Source organism: Falco biarmicus, chromosome 12 (genome assembly GCF_023638135.1).
Source record: "Falco biarmicus isolate bFalBia1 chromosome 12, bFalBia1.pri, whole genome shotgun sequence".
Taxonomy (NCBI): domain Eukaryota; kingdom Metazoa; phylum Chordata; class Aves; order Falconiformes; family Falconidae; genus Falco; species Falco biarmicus.
The window spans coordinates 27,804,240-27,827,142 of record NC_079299.1 but is presented as its reverse complement, the minus strand read 5'-3'; the positions used below and the strand labels follow the sequence as shown (position 1 = coordinate 27,827,142).

At 38.0% G+C, this 22,903-nt stretch overlaps 1 protein-coding gene across 7 annotated transcripts in view; it reads left to right on the top strand.

Moving 5' to 3' along the window:
• PLCB4 (phospholipase C beta 4) overlaps nt 1–22,903 on the top strand; it is a 208,953-nt gene that overhangs the window by 86,971 nt on the left and 99,079 nt on the right. For 3 of the 7 annotated variants that reach the window (XM_056357322.1, XM_056357318.1, XM_056357321.1), the window contains 2 exons: nt 15,995–16,213; nt 20,884–20,998. The exons of 3 other annotated variants lie outside the window; for them this stretch is intronic. The gene's annotated coding sequence lies outside the window, so the exon portion shown is untranslated. The remainder of the gene's footprint in view (nt 1–15,994; nt 16,214–20,883; nt 20,999–22,903) is intronic. One more of the 7 variants, XM_056357320.1, reaches the window with a different exon arrangement.

Sequence of the window (22,903 nt, the reverse complement as noted above, 5' to 3'; positions counted from 1 at the left end):
TTTTTATTGCTTTAAAATTCATGCATAGACTTCTCTTTTTTTTTTTTTTTTTTTAAGTCTATGGGAAAACAGCAGGGCCACATGAGGGAATTCCATATTTATTTTTGGCACTTAATTTCCATGAAGGAGGAGGATCCTGTTGACGCAGAACACTTCTTTCTTTTTTTTTTTTTTTTTTCCAACTTGCAAATGTTATGGAAGCATTAAAAGTTAGTTCCTTGTCAGGATTCCAAAATAGATGTTTGCATAGTAGATTTGATGTAGTATTTGTGTAACTTTGAAAACAGTTTTCGGGCTGGTGTTTCATAAGCAGGATATGAAGCCATATCATCAGAAAGAGTATTACTTCTCAAATGCATGTTGCATATACAGAATTGATCACCTTATAGACAGATAGTATACCACAGTCTTGAAGGCCATGTGCAGATCATTAGTAGTGTGAAAACAGAGGTGCGTGCAGTTACAACTGTTCTCCTTTTCTATGTAAAATAATAGTTTGTGGCAGCTAAAGTCTCATGCTTAACTTACTATGATTTTACCATTGCAAACCTCAGAAAGAGATGGCCTAAAGCTGGAGAACTAGAGCTTGGGAAGATAAAACATCATATACAGGAAAAGTAATTTTTGTATTTCGAAATAAAACCCTCACCTGCACTATCTGAAAATCTGTAGAGATGTAACTTATTATCACCTGTAGGAAATTACTCCAAAATACTCCTTCTCAAAGAAAATTGACTGAAGAAATGCTTTAACTTCAACCTTCCATTTCTTTTGAAAGAAAATATCAAAGCAACAAATAAACTCTAAGAGGCCCCTTGGATTGCAGGGTTACTTTCTTTTCCAGTTGGTGGCTGTTAGCAAAGTCAATCGAAGTGGTGGTGGGACAGGGAAGGTAGGGTGTGAAAATGCACTATCCTTTTCAATGCAAAACTTTTGGGGGGCAGATCTGTTCTGAGGTGGGTCAGCACAGCCTAGCAAACTCTCAACAGGTACCTAGGACTTTGTAGTTAAAAGACTGTGTGGGAGACTTACACTGTGTTGAGGAGTGATGGAGAACTGAGGATCAGATTTTACCAGGCTTCTAATTTGGTCTCCAGCAGTGCAAGATAGCAGCTGTGCTGCTGAGGCCTAGGCACAGACAGGTGCCTGTACACACTGGTGATCACTTTCTTCCAGCTCTGCTGGTTGGTGTTGGAATGTAAATTGTCCCTGAAAATGAGGTTGTCATGGACAAGCAGTACTTAGTACCTGATAATTCTGAATTATTGGGCTAGGGCTTAATGTTATTTAATAGATAAATAGAGAAGTCTGTGGTATTTCCAAGGGCTACCACAGCATCCATAGAGCCTGTGTGCTGCACTATAGCACCTGAAGCAGTTGTCCTCCTGACTTCAACTTTGACTGCCCTAGTACTTTTCCTGTACTGGAGAAACCAAAGAACAATGCCTGTTTTCCTACAGGGATATTGGAATGAGAGAGTTGGATTCATTCCTTTTCTTGATCTAGCTTTTGCAGCCCATTTAAATGGGAGAGTGATTAGACTCTTTGTGAGGAAATTAGATATTTAGCTGTAAAACTGCAGATGTAGCTATTTTCAGAAATCTACCCACCCATCCTTGTACAGCTAAAAATGGCTTGTCTTGCCTCAGACAGAGGGTTGACAAAATATGCAAGCTAGCTAGCCAGTTGGGCTAGGCTGTCTTGCCCCTTAAAGATTGTACTGCTGGAATTCTTTTAAATACTGTTCTACACAGAGTCCATGCAAATTAGCTAATTACCAGCCTTCCAGACTCTCAGGCTTCCGTGAGTGCTGAATAGTGGAACAGAATGATTTAATTTCTCAAACATACTCTCTTGGCACTTTTGCATGCAGAATATGTTGCTCTAAAGTATCCCTTGATACTAGATCCTTGGCAGCATTCCAAAAGGTGTTCAAGTTAAAAACCATTCAGTGTAATTCAAGGGTTGGTAAACCTAGATTTGTCACCTTCCCTGCGTCATGTAATTTTGCCATCTCTAATGCGGGCTTTCCTCTTCTTTCTCAGAAGTAAAGAGATGATTTTACGTGTTTAAACTATGAATCAGGGAGTATAGCTGGCACTGGTTATGCATGTGATATTCTCTTGGGAGAGTAATTAAACTGAGGTGAAGTGATCATAGGAATATTAATTTATGCAAATTCATTATGCTTAAAAAAAGAGAAGACTATATAGAGTTCTCAGTTAAATTAGTAAATGAGTGTGATTATCTTCCATTGTGATTATCAGTTTTGCATTGTGCTTATTCTAAACTGCGCGCTGCTGTTAGAGACAGTAGTAGTGCACTTTAATTTCCCATTGAAATTCTTGTGAGAGTTTGTATGTAGGGTACAGGAACATTTTGGCTGCGTGTAAATTATTTAAATCTCAAAGTTCTGGGATGTGGCCATACTTAAGCTAACAGGAAAAGGAGTGTGGTCAAGAAGTTCTATTTCTCCTCAGTAGCTTGGTCCAAATCCTAGGAACACTCTCAATATGTGTTAACTTGTTAATTTTACTGCAACTATCAAATAAATCTAAATACAGGCATAAGCACTGGCAACTATTAGCCAGCCAGTTCTATTAATTGAAACATGCTGATGTCATTGAAGATTCCTTCTTCAGCTGCATGCTTTAGCTGTCTAGATGCCATTAAAAAAAAAAACCAACAAACCCCCCCCCCCCCCCAAAACCAAAACATGCCTTAAGCCACAGTCCAGAAGGATTAATGTCTACATGTTATTTATAATAAGCTTTGAGAATCGAGAGGAATGTGTAGGTCAACTAATTATATGTTGTTGGTTGCCTGTCTGTCATCTTACTATAGCGCTTGAATGACCAGAGATATTGCAATTTCAAATTGAGAAAACTGACTTCTTTTTCATTATGTTTAATAGTTAAACAATAGTGTTCTTTCCCTATTAAATATTAAACAAATACACAAGTAAGTAATTGGAGTTCAGAAGATCAGTATATTCTGTGTATTTCTTTGCTTAGCAGATGTTCCCTTGTTGCGTCTTTTAAGAAATGATGAACTAAAGCCCTATTTCAATTTATTTCAACAGCATCAGTCTGGTAAATACCAGCATAAGCAGAATACCACCCTCAAGACACAGAGTAGTTGCTAGGTGAAGCTAACTCTAATATATGTAGTTAACTCTTTGTAAGTATTTTTAAGTCATAGTATTGGCAACATAGTTGGACCTTGCTAATCACGTGTTTGTTTAGTTGGGACGTCTAAAAAAGCTCATGTGTTCTCATTCTTCCTTCATTCCTTGCATCTTTTTAATCCAGGCTGAAGCTGGATTGAAAATTTTAGGTAGTAAATCTCATGCAAATACAATAATTTATTTCAGTGACCTAAACATGATAGTAAATATTGTGTGGAAAAGTGCTTTGGTCCCCAATTTGTTTTTTGTTTTAAACCACTAAAAGCTCCAGTCTGGAACTATGCTATTTTGTTGTAGCCTGTAAAGGATTGTGTTCCTTTTTTTTTTTTTTTTTTTTTTTTTTTTTTCATTCTTATAATAATTAATTTCAAACCAGTTAGACTAAATTTAAAAAGGAAAAGTATGTCATAATTGTGTAAACTGGAAACTTATGTAGCAAAAACATGTACCAGTTTTCTTTCAAACTTGTAATGGTTGATTCTTTAAGCAAAGTATTCCCAGCCAAGTTGCATAAAATGGGATGCTGGCCTTTCAAAATCACTTCTGTCCACTGGCGCAGCACATGCTGATATCTTAGCTGTCACAGCACGTGTGTTTTGTCATTTCTGACAGCCTGCGCATCTCAGTTCCTGATGATAGGCCATACTGGAAATCAGTATTTTTAATTACCATTTGTGTTTGGGTGGGAAAAAAAAAATCATTTAAAGTACTGTGAACTTTCCCAAGTTCTTAAATTAATATCTACTGCTGAGTTTTCAAAGAGCCTGAAGGGAAGGTAGGTACTACTAGGTGTCTTAAGAAATTGAGACAGGTTAATGCAAGTCCAGTAGTAAAGCTAACTATCATGCCTGTCTTGGTATTGGGTTTTTTGGTTTTGTTTTGGATTGGGTTTTTTATTACTAGTCTTCCACATGATTTATGAATAGAAATTACTGGAGTTTTTGTGCTTCCTAAGTTTAGGGTAACAAAATTCTAGGAAAAATTTGTTGGACTACCCAATGTTGGGCACAGTACCTCAGAAGAAGTGTGATCCCTGGACAGGGAGTTTAAAGGAGAGAGACAGTATAATTAGAGTATGAGAAAAGAGGAAAGACTGAGTGAACTAGGATTGTTTAGCCTAGAAACAATAGAGTCTTTTTATTCAGATTGCTAGTTGGATTTTTGATTGCATTCAGTCATCAGTTAGAAAAACTGATAACTTACCTGTGTCCAGTGCTATTTTTTGTCTTTTGACATGAACAATATTTCTGTGTGCTCTGAGATTGCTAAGGGACAATACCTACAGAGTAGCACTAAACATTTGCTAAGCAGCCATGTTCATTGCCTCTTTTCAGTCTTATACATCTACAGCGTGACTTGTGACGAGCAGCACCAAACAGCAATGCAACTATTCAGAAACAGCTTTAGATGGAAACTGAAAAACTTCATTGCTTCAAGAGTTTGTTTCAAATTTGTCACTCAAAAATGTGTGTAGTTGAAAACAAAAAAACCCAGCCATTCACAAAGGGAGGTGGTAGTAGTCATTATCCACAGGATACTATTTTGTAAATACAGTAGCATCTTGGTTTTTTTGTTGAAGTTTCCCTTCCTTAAGCCTTGCCTCGTAACTGGACACCATTGGGTGTCAGTTTTACACTGACTGTACTGATGTCCGTTGCTGTCCCTTGTTGCAAATGTAGTGCATGGAGAGCAAGCGATGACTGCTCACTCTCTCCCAAAATTAATGTTCTTGGTATTTGCCCCTACCTGAGGCCTCTCCGAGACATCCTGTTTGTTACAATTGTGCAGCAAACATTTGACGTATCGTTGGAGGCTCATGCAGTGGCCAGTTTTGGTGCCTCCCCCTGTGCTGTGGGGTAGGTTACAGGTTGCTGGACTTGTCCAGATATCTGTTGTACTTCAGGACAGTGCTGGTGGGATCTGCAGTTCTTTTCTGCACATGCATGGACAGATCTCCTATGGGAATGTTTTGTTTTTTTCTTCCATCAACCATCTGGAGTTCTTGTAGGCAGACTTGGTGAATTGCATCAGACAAGCAAAAATACCTGTGCTTCATGAGCAGTATGGAAGTGTATTTTCAGCATGTCACCTTCCAATTACCTGCCTGCTTGTATCCCAGCAGAGGTCTAGGCTGTGTCTGGGGTTCCAAAGAATCATTCGTTTTTGGATGCCAAGTGTCTGCTAACATGCCAGCACTCTACAACAAAAGCACAGATGTGAAAATTCACTCCAGTATCTTGCCCTGAGTACTTAAAAGCATTATGAGGCTTTGTCTGCTGTGTTTCTCTGCTTTCTGCTGGATGCTTCCAAGTTTCCAATTGATTTATTATTATTATTGTTATTATTTTTACTGTTATTACTGTCGTTATTGTCTTTGTAAGTTGTGACATTATTTTTTTCCATAAAGTGACAACCAGGCAATGAAGCAGATGAACTGCCTGTCCTAAACACTGCGTGGAGTAAGCATGTTGTCATCTGTCTCTCTCATTAGTCATCCCTAACATTAGATCATTTGATCAGTTGAATAACTTTTAGATAGATTACAGTCTGAAAATGATCATGGGAAGATTGATCATTCGTTATCCATGTGTTTTAATTACTTGAGAGGTTTCTGCAAAAAGAGAAGGAAAAAATCCATGTACCATGGTGTCTAAGGTAAAATATATGGAAATCTCTTGAAGTGGGGATTACTTAAACAAGGAAAAACTTTTTCAGGGTAAAGGACAGTGAAGCACGTGAATAGGTTGCTTGCAGAGTTTGTTGCCTTTGGAGCACTAAAGGTGTTTGTGCAACACTTAGTCATATCAATCAAAATGGCATGGGTTTGGCCTTTTCAGGGGCTTGTTAATAGAGTAGATGACTCTTCTGAGTCTCCTTCCATACAAGGGCTTAATGTCTTTTTGGGGTTTTATTTGGGTTTGGGTTTGGAAGGAAAGAGGTATTCTGATGAAAACTTCTTTCTAAATAAACATTCAAAAGATGCACATTTCTGTTGATTTAGTACTGTAGAATTTGGTGGCTTTCTATCTGAAAAATGCACACACCTTTTAAACACATCTTTCATTAAGTTCATGTCATTAATTTAACAAAGATATGTTGAAGTTGTTATACGTTAACATTCAGAGATCTGCAAAACTGCCTGAAATCAGATATTTACTGACTTACTGAGATATATTGTCAATCATTTGTTACAACTAACAGCTGTGTCCCTTTGCCCAAGACTTGCAATCTTCTAAATCCTTTAAAAACAATTAAATTGTGTAGAAAAAATTTTAAACGGTTAACCAATAAAATGAGGCCTTTCAAAACAGTCTCTATGCATTGAATAATGCATATTTTATATAAATATAATCTTTATATATATGTATACACGTTTATATATAAAATGCTAAAATAGGCTGTTAAGGCACAGGCCATTTTGAATGTGGTTGGCAGCACATCAGAAGATAAAACTTTCTGATTACTTTGGACCCTTTAGTTACTAAATGTTGATTTTAGAAAAGTTTACTAATTTTGTAGAGAGAAAGAATTTGAAGTAAAGCTACCCAAAAGCTAAGTTCTTACCTAGTAGCAGAAGCTGTACTTGTTAATTTTTCCAAGCATGTAGACGACAGCAAGGGTTTATGCTGAAAAAAAAAACAGATTAAAGTGAAGCTAGTGTTCATGCTTCATAACTGTAGTTCACCACTAGTCACATCTTTTTACAGTGACACTTTGATATGCTACTATACTTGATGACATCTTCATATTGATTTTAATCTGTCCAATCTATTTGTGTTGTTCCCCACTGTTAAGAGTTCACTGCAAATAGGAATAAAACTTGCTACCTTTAATATGACTGAAGCTGTATTTTCAGGCAATGACCATTCTGGTAAACCACTCACAGTAAGAGTATCTAATAACGATGATTTAATATAGAGGGAATTACAGAACTAGGCCAAAAGTTTAAGTCTTGCTATAAATTACAGATTCCTCTGTGGCATTTAGATTATGAATATGTGGAATGTATCTCAGGAAACTGGTTCTGGATTGAAGCATATTCGAAGCGTGGAATAAGAATGAATGAGAAACCTGCAAGTTAACATGAAAATATTGCAGATCCAACACGATGACATTATGAATTTTACTTGGCTCAGCTATTAGAAATGACAGTATTGCTAGCTATAATTGAAGAGTGCCAAAATGAAGTAGAAGTGGGGTGCTTATTTAATCTTTAACTTGTATAATAGTGGAAATCTGTTAGACATTTCTGTGGGCATAATTCTCAAAATAGAATGGGGTAAATCCCATGATGACAAGAGCCAAAAACATATGCTTTATACTTGGAAAGATCTTCCAGGCTGTCCTGGAAGAATATGGTAGGTACTGTGGCAGTGCGTGACATTCAGAAAGTTGACCTTATGAACAAGTCAAGAAAAATTGTTAGTAAGCATTTGTGACGTTCAGAGCAGTGGACTGGGTGATCCAGGTAGAATTTTGATGCCAGGAAGAAAATGGCAGTGTCCTCAGTGTACCTTTGGTGGAACCAGACTTTCAGAGACCTGGCTGTGCTTTCATGTGGTTTGGATTTCACGCATTACTTGGACCAGATTTGCAATTGTATTTAAACATGTAGTAGTAGTACAAGTAACAATTCACTGTAGTTTAAAGAAGAATGTGAGTTAGCTGAGTCTGAGGTGATTCTGGCCGTTTCACTAAACTTCATCATCATTATTATATCCCCATGCTCCTGTGGAAGTGTAGCCCGTGGTTTGCAAACCTGTAGGTCAAGTAGCTGAATACATTTAAATGAGCAAACTTCTCCCAGCTGGCTACTTGGGTATATATATGTACTTAACTGGAAGCAGAAGTGTAGTGGTTGTGCAGTGTCAGATTAGGTGTTCTGATGAAAATAAACCCTGTGCTATATAAATTAATAACATTGTGCGTGGTGGATGATAACTAAGATTATTCTCTTAGGTAATCTCTGTTTTCTGCCATTCATAGCCTTTTTCTTCGCTGAGAGGGGTCTTTTTGAGGGAAGCTATCTGACCATCTAACGAACAATGCTATATATAGTCAAGTTTATTACTGTACTAGAATTTTATTTTTAAATCCTGAAGGAATGTAAAAAGGAAAATTTCCTTCTACCTCTTAATCTTTTTGTTGTTTATTGTTTTTTTTAAAGGAATATTTGAATGCATATGCAATATGCTGAAATTAAGCTAAAAACATCAAATGGTTCTTAATTTAAGACCATTGATTCCTTCTGCTGTATCTCTGGATCTCTAGGTTCTGTATGCTTTGAGGTAACATTCTATTGTAAATGAATTCAATACACAAAACAGGCAATGCAGTTCAGTGAGACTTGCTAGTAAGGCATAAATTTCATTAAGCAGGTGGGACTGCCCTGGGAGGAAAATCAAAAGTTAAACCAGATCCTCTGGTTCTTCGTCAAGGTATATATCCACTGGGTTTTCAGTCTCTGTGACATTCTACAGCTGTATTTTCTTGTCATACTTCCATTCAGCATCAGAACTCTATGTTAAAAAAATATTTGACTGTATTTACATTGAAACCATGCAAAGACCTTTATAAATGGCTTATAATTAAGAGCTGAGCAAAATTTTCACAGTGAAACCAAATGATACTGGCTAATCTTTATCTGGAAATTTCCCAGGTTAGTGATTCTGGATCCAGCATCCCTCTTTCGTTCTGCTAGATCTATATTGTTGGGTTTTTAGTTGGTTTTCCTTTTTTTTTTTTTTTTTTTTTTTAACCTATAAGCTCTCTTCTGTGAGATTCATTTTACACCTATCTCAAATGTTTGGCAAGCAACTTTTTTTTCTTCCTCCTCTATCAGATGAACAAAATATAATGCCACTGATGCTTCAGATGGCTTGTATCACTTGTGACATGCAAGTGCCTCAGAGTACATTATACTCATGAGAAATATCTGTTACTGCTAGAGCTTCAAACTCTTGATGCAGCCAGAACTGTATGAAACCATGCAAACTAAATTCTCAGAAAGTATCCAAAAGGAATAACTAAAATTTATGTGTGTGTGTTTGCATTCATTTATTTGTCTCTAATCTGAATATTTTGGAGACAATCAGGTCAGATTCCCAAGTTTTATTTGCAACCATGTGGAAGATGCATGCAGTGATTCTTGCTTAATTATGGGCTGTCAAGGGCTTTGGGTGAAGCAGAAAATGTGAAAATTGTGATGAAAAGGAGTCTCTCACACGGGTTATACTGGCTGATCTTCTGCCAGCAGAATGAGCAGGACTTGGATCCCTTGCACTTCTCAGGTGTCCCACTATCGCACTTCTCTGTCCCGTTGTTTGTAATAGGGACACTGGCCTTTTCTCTGAAGTTGACCGAACAGTTTTATTTCTTCTCTGTATGTTGACTGTTAGCACTTGTAATCGTTTACTTATGTCTTTTACAGAATATGAAAAAAAATAGGTTTGACATGCCATTCAAGATGTTTTTGAGATGGGTCACTTGCATCTAGCAAGTGGGTTGCTTACATGGGAACAGGGCAAATGCCTTATGGGGTTGGTTCTCTTGGGTCCTTCCTAAGAGGTGATTTGTAAGCTAACACGGGTCAGAGTCAGTGCGGAAAAATGCGTGCTTCCTCACGGCTGAATTTGCTTTATTTTCCAGAGTTGCAGTTGAAACTTAATCTTTCAACAATGGTTTTATTGAAGTAAACTTTCAGTTTCAGAGGCTAGAGTTCAAACCTGGGGTTTGGGTTTAACCTATGCTTTGCTGAAGTAATCCTACCTTGTAGCGCACCTGCCTGGAGAGGCTCATAGTTGGAAGACCGAAAGCTATTGAAGACCTGCATTTTCACCATCTTGGTTTGTTATTTAGGGGGACAGGTGCTGTTTCTGTGTTGTGAAAATGAGTATTACATCAATACTGCTAGTATGGAATAATGTATGGAGGATTCAGCAACTGCGGGCTGTTATTCTGAACAAAGGCAAGTGTTACTGAAGAGCGAGAATATTACTATAGTCTAAAACAATCTCTGATTGCTTCAAAGATTGCTTTGCGATATTTTAAGGGTTTCAGCCAGCCTGTTTTGAGTGACTGTAAATGTACTGCAAAGCAGCATGCACGCTAGTGTTGCAGCAGAAGGTGTGTTTGCCCTACATACATACCATAACGGGTAGAAATACTTAAGATCCCTGGGCAAGCACTGAATGAGGTGGAAGCAGCCTAGCTGTAGTAATGTGGAGCTCTGTGTGGCTGAGAAGCGGACTAAATTAACCTGCACAGTGAAGTTGCTTCTAGACCCCAGAAAACATGGCACAACACTGCCAGCTCAGAGCTGGCTTGCACATCTACGTGTTATGCTGCACAGCAGAAATGTACCCATTGAAGACTTGAATAAAAAATTCTGTGCTGTTGTAGTCTGAGCTGCTTTTTCGCTGTTACCAGCTTGTGTATCAGGTACATCTGATCTTTGACCAAGGTTACTGCTCAGAGACCACCTAGTTCCAGTTGGAAACATCACTTAATTGATGCCGGAAGATTTTTGTGTGTGAAGAGAATGGTGGATTGAGGCATCACATTCTCCAAGAATCCTCTGTACTCTTGATGTAGGAAGAAAGGGATGTGTCTTAAAGCCCATGTGTGAAAACAAGGAAAAAACCCTTCATTTAAAAAAAAAAAAATCTTGTTTAACATTGACTGAAATTTTAAACATATAGCACAAAATTTTCAAGAATATTTTTATAAATGCGTAAACTGGTCTTATGGCATTTTACCTCTAAAGCAGGTCTGTGGGGACATGTCTTAATTTCAGCCACAGATAGGATTACAGAGTGGGTGGCTTTGCTTTGCAGTGTAGTATTGCTGTTAGACTTTGTGTTCCTCAAGTTAAATTTGTGGCACATGCCAGAGACTACAGTAGTAGTGGTTCAGGCAGCATGTCTGGAACTTTTGTTTATAGTTGTACCTTTTTGTTAGCTTTGGATCTTGTGGCAGTTTTTGTCCTGGCATATATCAACCTGGTTTATATCCTGGTTTCATACTTCTCCTCCAAAACAAAGCCAAAACTTTTAAGAAAGGTAGGTTTGGATAGAAATGATATTACTTTGTGCCTATCAGGACCCAGTCAAAAGGCAAAAGGAGGTCTTATTTCTTTAATTATAACATTACTGTCCCTTACAGAAGCTTGAAAAGAGCAGCCTTTGTTGCCTAGATCTGATAGTTCTGCCACAGTGATGTGTTTGCCTGAGTAACTTATTCCTTCTTATCTTTGTGTGAGTTTGGATTTCCAATAGAAAGTGCGGTTTCTCTGGTTATCACATCCAGTACCTGCATGACCTTATATTCAACCTGATTTTCAATATTACTGTCTTGAACTTTACAATCAAGTGGTTCTTTAACTATAGCTTCAAAAACGAACTAAGAATAAATTTTGCCCGTCTTTGTTCTGCTTAATAGTTCTGCTATCTTTTTTTGTTCACACAGGATTTATTAAAAAGAAAAAAAACAGCTCCTGAAAACATTTCAATTTACTAGCTATGGTAGCTGTAGCTGTGGTTTTGCTTTTTTATGTTACAGTGAGCTAGTTCTTATATGCCTTTGTAAACAGGTTAAGTTTCTACTTAGAGCAGAGTTTGCGGTCTGTTGTAAAATTTACAGAAAGAGCAAACTTGTTTGAAAATTGGTAGATCAGACCAGTAGTTCTGACAAAAGGTATTGCAGAGAATCAATGCTGAGAGAAAGCATACTCACAGCCAACCAGTTTTCAAAATCACAATAGTCTTTCCCAGTGGTGTGTGTGATACCAGCTTGGCTGGCCCAGTTATCACAGTTTGCTGCCACCAAAATTGTTGGTGCTCTCGCTTCTCTCATCTTCTCTCAGCCACATGCTACCAGTCTTTCCTTTATGCTGATTCTGGTCATGACCTGATGCCTGTGTGACCAAGGATACAGCGCACAAAGCTAGCAGAAATTAAGAAGTGAATAGCTTTCCACCACCATACACAGATGAACTGGCTAAGCTGGGATCACTTGGGCTAGCAGGAAATGGATCCATCCAAAAGGAAGACGCGAGGGGTTAGGACTGCTCTTTTCAGTGAGAGGGAGTTGGATTGACTCCTTTTATCGTCCCTGACTACTCCAAAAGGGCTCATGTTTTTTTGCTGGCTTTCTGAACAAGCAGCTGTCTGTTGAATTTTCCCGTTTTGTCTGCAGTTAGGTTACTCTGGTTACCTCTGATAAGTGTCTCCAGCACACACTGGTAACAGTTAACTTGAAAACGGTGGTGTCCACTGCTCTGCCCTTTTACAAATCCTAATAGGTTGTGTGTCTTAATGTGGTTAACCAAGGATACTCTGAGGCAGGCACAGTTCATGCTTTCTTACACACAGATCTTTGTGTGTTAGGTTGTATACTGCAGTGAACAATATTATTAACACTTACCTAGCCCATGCTATCGAGAATTTTTGAGAATACCGTAGAAATGCAACTTTGGAAGGGAAAGCTACAACTATAAAATCTGTTCTTTCTGCTTCTGTGCCAGCCACTTCTGTTTCAGGAGAAGCAGTAGCCTATTCTCTGTGCTGCTTTTGTCTCCTATCCAAAAAACCTTGCCAACAAACTGGTACCTCAGTAAGCACAGCCTGGGTGCCTGCCTTCAGGAGGCTTCTGCCAGCTGCTCATCATAAAAAAAACCCCAAAAACAAACAAACAGGAAAAAAACCCCACCCCCCAAAACAACAACCAAAGTCCCACCTGAAAGCAAAGCAAACCAAACCACTACCCAGAAAACAACTTGCTGACCACTGTCAGTATGACTTGGGAAGGCATGGGGCTTTCCAGAGAAACACCAGCTGGGCCTATTCCCTTTTCCATACATATGCCATTTCACTCAGATGCCCAATAGAACTGCATGTATGGAGCAAAGAAGGAGTTTAATTCAGCAGTGCCAGGATTCTGCAGAGCACCCTCTAACATGCATGGGAACTGTGCAGAAACAAAGATTGCAAGAGTGTGCTGACAAAAAGAAGTATTTATTGATCTAAAACCTATATTAATATTTATTTTAAGAAAACAAGCAAAGAAAAAAAGAAACAAACCCCAAAGTACAACCTTCCTGATGCAAGCTTTCAATTTGTAAAGTGTAACTCACCTATAATGTGTAGTTATACAATAGAATAACCTTCCCTTGTGATGCTGAAAAACCCCATTCTTGTTTTTAACAGAGGGGAGCATTCTGACTTGGAAAAACAGTAATTTAAGGAGACTGGAAACCAGAAGTGCTCAGTGGTGGGGCAGTACTTTGTGAGCAGAAAGATCTGTACAGTAAGATTTTTAATGTGGAAAAGCTGCCATTTTCTTCCCTTGTAACAACCTTCCTGTAGGTATTCCCAAGTCCTTGATTGTTTTCTTGTGGAGTGGTCAGTTCTCTCTTCTTCAGATCCTCTGACTGGCAGTGCACTTTGTGGTTCGATGACAGAGAAGAGTTAGTTAGGGTCTTGGATGAGGATGAAGATAATTTTTCAAAAATTATCCTCAGGATGTTAGGACTGCTCTGGGAATAAATGGGGTGCAGGAAGATGGGAAGTGGAACTTTGATACATAATTTGACAATCCACTGGTGAGCATGCCAGAGCGGTTTCTGTCACATCACATTGTCCGTTAATTCTTTTGGCAAGTTGTATTTCCTATGGGAGTCAGCTACAATGAATGGTGTCCAAAGATAGTGTTTCTTCTTAAGCTTTTTCCATGGTATGCAGCTTAGTTTCCAACATACAAGTTGCACATGCTGACAAGAATCAGATGCACCTGTTCCTTGACCATGACCCACTGCACAGATGCAGATTTATAGAGCCTAAAAATCAGGACTGAAGGGTGTGTACCAGTTAAGCTGGGTAATTTCACTGTCAGGAGATATTTTTACTATAAATTATATGCTTGCATCTATGTTTAGAGTGATTATAATTATGTCAGAAGTTTTGTTATATAAAAATAAGCAGCTGCTAAAGACTAAGGCAGCTAGGAACCACAAAGCATTGAATGCACTGATTCACATGTGGTAACGCTTTTTCTAATGTGCCCATTGGGATTTCTTGCCTAAACTTTACCTTTACTGCCTGCTTCAGCAAAGCATCTTGCTCTATCAATCTTAACAGAGCTTCTTCAGTTATATTTCTGCTTTTCTTACGCACTGGACTGTGAGAGGTGTTCTGTCATCATCTTCTCAATAACATCTGCAATTTGATTATAAGCTCCAGACTTTTCATTACAAAGCAACACTACACAGTATTGTACGTATATACTGTATATATACACAGTATATCTAAATTCTTCATGTTGCATATAAATTAAGTATATGTTATATTTTATAGAAATACATATATTTGTTTTAAAATATATATTTGTCATATTAGGTATATATAAGATACTGTGTATATATATACACACACACATAATATGTATATTCTTCACCTTTTCCCTGGGCTTGTCTCTAAAATCCCAGAAGTTTTATAAAGATACCAGGAATGCATTCGTTGTATGTATGCAGAAAGTGTGATTTGCAGCAGTATAGCACGCACATCATTGTGCTTAGCAAGGAAGGAGCAAAGAGGTTTGCTAGCCAAGGGCAAAGAGCTTTCTTCTTTAAGCTTTCAGTCAAAGAACAGTCTAGACATTTTTATCACATTAAACAGTCTGGAGCATTTAATAGGTATGTGACAGGAAGAAAAGCAGTCTGAACTAGCTGACCAGTTTTCTTATGGGAAAAGCCTTCTGGGCCCAAGTTTTTATTCTTTGTAATGGTAGTTATTATGCTGGAAATGCTTAATGGTGGAATATGAAGCAAAGCTGGCTTTAGACAAGTGAAAATGTTATCCTCACTTTCTGTGGGGTCTGCTGTGCTTCGTGTGTGACACTGCTATTGATTTTGACCGGCACCATACTTGATAAATGCATGTGCCGCTTGTTCCTAAGTTGTAGGAGGCCAGAGTGGATAGTGGTAGCATTGGTATAAGTACCACAGAACACTTCAGTGCATGCAGCCAGTGCAAATGGCAAAACATTTTCTTTCTGTCTGCTAGGGTCCTTTTATCAATTTTTTTGTCTAACAAGTTGCATCTGCTGATTTCTACTGCATCTCATGGATTCCAAACAGACTCCTCTGCCTTTGACCTCCACACTCTTGTCTAGAATCAGTTCTTTCACCTTCCCAGGCATTTTGCCCACACAGCCCTTGGATAGTCTGCAGTACAGGAGAATGCTGAACTCTTGTCTCTGGGAGCCCTGCCATTCCCACTCTGGAGCTGTCACAATAAATAATCCCATGCTCCTGTTGCCTGGAATGCTGGCACTGTTCTTGCCACTTCTTTACCCCACACACATAGACACCAGTGTTTTGTTTTGTTGGTCAGTCTTAATGTATATTGCACCCTGTTCCTTCCTTTCCAGCCTTACTGCAGAAACCCAGCTTCATACTTGGAATAATCTCTAAAAATATCTTCGCTTGTGCTATCCCAAACTGCTTCCATTTCATCCAAATGGTATCCAAACAGCCTACTGTTCTAGCATTGTGAAAATGCTGCCGCCTTCCCTTTTCATTTTAGCTATATGGCCTGCTCGGACACTCCATTATTCTGTTGAAGCTGCATCAGTGTCAGACACCCCATATCTGCTTTCTGTATTTTTTCTGTTCTTAGTTCCCTCCTCCTCATTTCAATTCTTGTGTCTTCTGCACACACCTGTTTAATATTTTTCTCCCCTAATGGTTGTCCAGAATCAAGAATGTCTTCATATTCCAGCATGATGATGTGCATACTCTCACCTTTCTAGGGAGAGAAGAGAAAGCAGTGCTTATCTTCTGTGTGAGCATGTTCCCTTCTGTACCTGTCTCAGTATGAGTGTCCCAGTTCACCCCGGTAGAAGTGGAGGTCCAAGCAGCAGGTGACGGTAAAGAACAGTGATGAAGAGACTTGGAGATGTAACAGCTCCCCCTTTTCTTTCCTGCTGTTCAACATTGAATTGCATCTTAATGTTAGGAATTTAGAGAAAGTAAGTCCTCTGACTCTGGTATCTCCAGCTGGTCCAGAAAAATCTGAATAAACTGAACCTCTCAGCATGCTGTAAAGCCTGTTGTTTATTATGAGATGTCAAATAAGTGTTCAAAATGGGTTGTGTATGCCAGCATGCCATACCAGCAGTCCTGATTGGCAGACTGGCTCTCCTTTTTTGTCTTCATCCTGGACAAATAGGTTACATACCAACACTTTTATTTTTATCCCTTTTGGAACACTGTGTCAAATCATCCATTTGCAGCAATAAAAAAATTGAGATGCCTTTCTTCCAGAAATTTTCTTATATATATTGTGAATAGCTGAACAAGCCAAAATGGATACAGCACAACGATTTGGAGAGGCTGCTGGCTTGCAACACTCTTCCACCCTCTCTTCAATAGCCGACATGCCTGGGTTTGTCCTATTTTTTAGACAGGCCATACGTTAATATTCAGAAAAAAAATTAGTGACATCATTCTCAAGTAATGTAAATAACTGAATACCTCAGTAATGAGTATATTAGCACTTTAAACTGTTTTATCAGATAAACTTACATCAGATGTCTCACACAGTCTCATTTTACCCCAAAGAGACAGTCATCAATTCAATCACGACTGATGTGACAGGAGCCATAGCACAATGTCAAGAGAGTTTTTTTAATATTTGATCGGTAGAAATGTATATGCAGACTGCATGGTTTCTCTGAGACAGGGATTAGTGAAAGAGACTGTGATGCTGTATTTTATGCACCCCCATCTTCTGTTTATGGTTAACTATGAACTTCTCAGCTAAAGAATTGGTACCTTTTTTTAAAAAAAATAAATATCTGTGGTTCCATCACCTGCACAGTGTTTCTTGCTCTGTCTCCATTGCTTTTAGGGCTTCTGAGCAGTGGTACAACAGCCATTTAAAAAGAAATCTGGCTGAAACAAATTTACAAGAAATGCTTACCCTGCCACCTACCTATGATAAGGAAGTAATAATAGTAATTTGAGTTCAGAACTGGTTGCTTTTCCTCTTGAAACTCTAGGAAGTTAAAGCTATAAATAGTTGATAACCTGGTATATCTTAAACATGGCTGTCCATGTTTGGACAACTGTGCTGCTGGAAAGGGGACTTTTAGATTTCCAAATGATAGGCAGCATTTTATTTTTAGCCTTGTCATATATTGTGCTTAGAACTGTGGCAATTTCATCTTCAGCAAAATACATAGTTGTTTATTAGCAAGTTTAATACTGGATGTTATTGGTGATTATATAATGTGTATAACATAACTTTTAACTTTGGGATGTCTTGCTATCAGTGTTTTCAAACTCTCCATGTAGGTAAATAATTAGCATCACTAAGTGTGTAATGAAGACAAGTCTTGCTAGCCTCATTCTTTAGAGGGGAGAAAAAAGGAAAATGGGAAATGGCAAAGTGTCCATTCAGGACTCCAGAGCAGCCTGGCTAAACATCAGCTTTAACCCAGATCCCTTGACTTCCAGTTTGTCCAAAGGGGCTGTGTTTTCCCTGAACAATTGGTGATGAATGTTGTTTCTGCATACAACAGGTAGAACATTTGGGAGTGAGGGAAATAAACAAGTTGAGCCTATACGACAACGTTTAGGCCAGGCAGTTTATAATTACTTTGCCCCCATTTGTTAAACGTCATCCTGATTCATAGATCTGCTTTTTGCTCAGTGATGTTGAAGTGCACACCATGAGCACCACACGTGTTTCTTTGCCTGATACTGTCTGGGAGGAATCAGAGAAAGAGCCTTCATTAAAGACAATCAGTATGTTCTGTTTCTTTATATTTTTTTCTGTGATTTGAACATGAAGTCTTGGCAGAAAAATAAAATGAAACCAACCAACATAAAGCCCTGAGGGAGCTGCTGTCTGCTCCAGCCATGCATTAGCTAGGGCAGGGTATGGCTGCTTTGCTGCTGCTCATACTTGAACTCAAGTTGTATCACAGAACTGAGGAAGGAAGAAAAGCTGCATCTACAAATCTCTGCTACCGAGGACTTGGATTTACTGCAGCTACTGGGGCTGTGTGATCAGAAGGGTGGTGGATAATTTCCATTCCAAACAGCTGATAATGCCGTGCCTGCATTCCCCTACTTCCTAGCTGAGACTTGATTCAGGGCATGAGCCAACATGCGAGTAAGCAGGATAACAGAGGAAGTAAAGGCTGATGGAAACAAGAAAAAAAGGTTATCTGGTGCAAAGAAGGAGTGTACTGATCAACTACAGATACTAGGTCTATGTTTCTTGATTTTCATTCCGTATTATCGTCTCTTGTTTAAAGCAGGGGATGAAAAACCTGCAATCTCTAGGGTGTAAAGTGGGTGCTGAGATGAAATCTGAATGGCATTATGACTTTTAGGATAGAAAAATTTTCTGACCAGTGCCATGGGTTAAATTGCACAATGACAATCTCACGTAAAAGTATGAAAACCCTGTGTGTTTTTATGGTGACTGTAGTTGTAGGCTGTATCCAGGGTATCAAGAAATTTGCAATGAATTTAAACTTTCAGCAAATACCTACTTTTAACATACTCCCAACTTCAAAATACCAAACGCAGCTTTTTGATGATAATGCTGTTTAGACCACTGGAACAATTGCCAAAGATCACCTTAGCTTCGTCTGAAATTTTAAGCCAGCAGTGTGGCTCACTCCTGTTTTTTCAGAAATCATCTAGAAAACCAGTTAGAGTGGAACACTACAATTTATAATGTCACTTTCCTAATTCTAGATTTTGAAGTAACATCTATGTTCCTTACAGCTTATTAGTTTCTAAAATATCTGTGTATTTTGAGCAAACTCGTATTAAGTCATGTCAAAATTTTATTAAAGTTTGAACTAAAGTATGTGACCATAGAAGGGATTATTTTGAACACACAGAGATTTAGAAGTTATTACTAAAATATGATCTTGACCTTTCATTACCTTTTATTAATACAAGGTCTGAGTCTGTGTCATTGTTTGGAAAAAGACAACTGTGTTCTCAGGACCTGGTTAAGGAGCAGCTGACATTTGTAGTTTGTTTTATTTTTGTTTGAGGTACTAGCTTGTGTTATTTCCAAAACTTTTACTTGCACTTTAAAATGAAAGACTGCTGATATTTATCTGGTTTGGTAGTTTGTGTTGCCTTTTCTATGATATTTGTAGTTAATAATTTGGTCTTAGAATTTTGCAGTTGTGTGTCCTAGGATGCCCTAACTCTTGCATTTGTAACAGGAACGATGCTCACTTAAGGTTATTTGGTGTTTATCTGTACTCCACCAGAATTCTTAGGATTTTAATTCCAAACATCTATTTTTGCCTTCCTATCACATTGAAGTACAGGAATCACTTCTGCTTGAGGTCTTTTAGAGTACTAAGCCTTAAAAAGAGTTCTAAATGTCAAACTCGCTCCTGATTTTAATTAAATAATTAATACAAACACTTTGTACATGTGTTCCTAAAAGGGAGACACACTACTCACTGACTTAAAAGATGTGTTATCTGTCAGCTACAGATTAAACAACAGTAGAAATCAAGTACAGAATTTATTGCTCAAAGAGCATATTGAAGAATGGGGTTTTTTAGCAAATCTGACATGTCCCTTTCCTTTAGGGCTCATTGCTATAATTACACAAGGTGTCAGACTTTACAAGACTGCAAAGGAGAATTTGAGCTTCAGTAATTCAGAAAATACTTGAGGTATTTTTAAAATGCTATGTATTTGTGAGTGGTTTTTTTATTGTTATCATTACATGAAGCAGCCTTTGTTTTAACAATTTTCTTTAATCGAAAGCTGTAGAGTGAAGTAATTAAACTTAACAAAAGTCACTGCTGGTTAAATCAGGATACATTGTATACATACATCACATGCTATAGCAATTCAGAAAAGATCTTACACAACTATTACACAAACCATTGCTTTCATCAAAGTCCAGTTTGTTCTGTATTACTACCTGGGAGGAGATGGCTTCCAGGAAATAGGGTGCTTGACTTTATACTAAAAATAAGTCTTGAACATGTCTAACACTTCTGCTTAACTAAAGGTGAAACTGTAGTGCCTTCCACATTTTAGACCACTTTATATATGGTTATTGTGTATTATTGGAATGCGACAAAACAGGGAAAGTTCTAAGTAAAGCATTTTCATCATATGTTCATGTTATGAAATGAAGGTCACTTGACAGGTCAAAAGCAAGAAGTTACCATTACATGGATATTGAATAATACAAGTAAAATAAAATTCTCATTTATTGTCTCTTTTAATGAGTAAGATTGCTAAATTCTCTCTACAATTGACAGTTATGAGCACATCCCCTCCTGAAATCATCCCTTGGGAAGATTTGTTCATTTCCCCTTGCCTGTCTTTTGCCTTTACTGTTACCAAATTGAAAATGTGAACACCAGAACAGAAGAACAATAATAAAAATAACCTATTCGGTAAAGTTTATAGTTTTGTGTGTATGGTTCATTACTTTTTTTAATACTGAAGTTTTTACTAACTTCCAGTTACGATAGCTCTGCACTTTGCTTTACTGTTCAAATCATACTTCTAGGAGTGCATATAGGTGAGCTTCTGCGATTCCTGTAGGAGTTTCCTTGTGGCCTATGAGTAAAAACGTACCTTTTGATTTTAATACTTTGCTGTTGAAATTGCCAAGTTGCTTTTGGTTTTCCAGGCATTTCAAGTGGCACCTATCTAAAGGCTCATTTTGATCAGCAGGTGAAGTTAATAGCATTAGTTTATGATGGTGACACACAAGGACTGATCCCTGTTCTATGAGAAACTATGTGGTGAGTCCAGATGACTTCGGTGATCAATTCAAAAGGGAAAATCTGCTTCAGTGATTTTGTGTTGCTGCTGAGCGTAGAAATAATTAGCCTTTTGGGGACTACAAGTATTTGTTCTGAGGGTAAGACGGGTTAATTATCTTTTTTCTTTTCAGTGGAGTGCTATTCATGACATCGAATTTAAGCTTCTTAATAGAGTGGAAAGAAAGGTCCTTAATTTATGTTCAGATTCTGCTTCGTTGATGAAAGAGGCAACCAGTAGGATTAGCATTTGAGCAGGTGACAAAGATTATTTTGTTGTTACTGATACTGGTTTGTTTTCTATTTTTTGAGGGGAATTTGGTTGTTTCTCCATTAGATATTAGCATTTCTTGTGTTGGATTTTTCTGCTGATTCTGTGTTAGTATTAATCTATTCAAGTTGTCTTTTAACATTATGAGCATAATCAAGACTTTTTATTTTTTCTGTACAATGTAAGAAATTATACAAGAAATAGTATTTTCTTGCATCAAATTTATTGAATGTTTAATGTCTGTTGTATCATATCTATTTCTGAGAATTAATGAACTTTGAAATTATAGTGATTTCCATGGAAGTCCGTTCTCTTAGAGAATTTGGAAATCTTTTTTCTGAAATACTCCTGATGCTACTGTAAAAGTTGTTTTAAGATATTTTTTTTCTGAGGTTTGCGTGTATACGCAGAGTTAAGTTGTTGGTCTGCGCTGTGTAAGCCAAACTGATGTGTACTCCATTTTTTTGCCTTGGTCCCTGTTAGGCAGGCTCCCACAAAGTCAATTAATTTAGGAGTTTGTGAGGGTTTAGACCTGAGTGAATCACCTGACTGAGAAGCTTTCCCTAATGGCTTGATTAAAATATATTTTTAATTGTCAGAACATAGTCTTATACTATTGTCAATGTACCAGAATAAGTTTGTTTACCTACCCAGCATGTCTTGTTAACTATCACTTGTCAGAAAAAGGAATGCCCCCACCCCCCCATCCTCCACCCCCAGCAAAGAAGGATGGGCAGTCATCACTTCTGGCAGATGATGAGAGTTTTAGAATGAGTGAGAAGTCTGGGAAACACTGTAGGTACTGACAAACTAGGAAGGGCTTAGGACAAAAAGAAAAACATCTAAGGAACCTGGGAGGTCATGTTTGAGTCCTATGGTCTGTCCTAGGAATTCTGCTTGCTAGAGATAATTGTTGTCATCAGAGGTGATGACTGAACCACAGTTTGGATCTTAAGGTAGGACTGTCTCGTTTTCAGAGCTATGGCGTAAGCTATTGTTTTCTGCTGTCAGCTGCAGAGACGCTCATTTCTTAGCCTGAAGCAGAGCTCTGCAGTGGGCAGCCTCACTGAACTTGTGTGAAATGCTGAAGAAGTTAGTTAGTTAACTACAGGCTGCTGCTTGTTTTGGTCTAACCTCTTAGCTGCCCCTGCATGCCAATGCATTCCAACAATTCAAACAAAATGGAAAATTAGACAGAATGGAAATTGAGACCGTTACTAGACAATACATGTTCAGGCGCCTGAGCTCTGTTGTATGTCTTTTGTTGCTTCTGGACCTTTTTGGGACAACTGTTTTAAGTTGCTTGTGCTAGCTGTGAGAATAACGTGTTTTAAAATAACCTGGTGAAAAACCACTCATTTTAAGAAAGAAAAGCAAAAAGAAAAAAGAAAAAAAAAAAGGCACAACAAAATTTGACCATGGAAGAGCCTGGAGAGCTGTGAAATCCTGGAGTTGTTTCACAGTATAGTGTGGATACTGCAGAAATCCAGCAGTGTAGCTCTCACCCTTACTTTTTACATAGGACTTACACTGTAGTGGCTTTTGTTTTGTGAATTTTCTTAAAACTTACCCAGAATTTTAAGTTATAGTGTAGAAACCAAAGTTTTGTGTTTAAA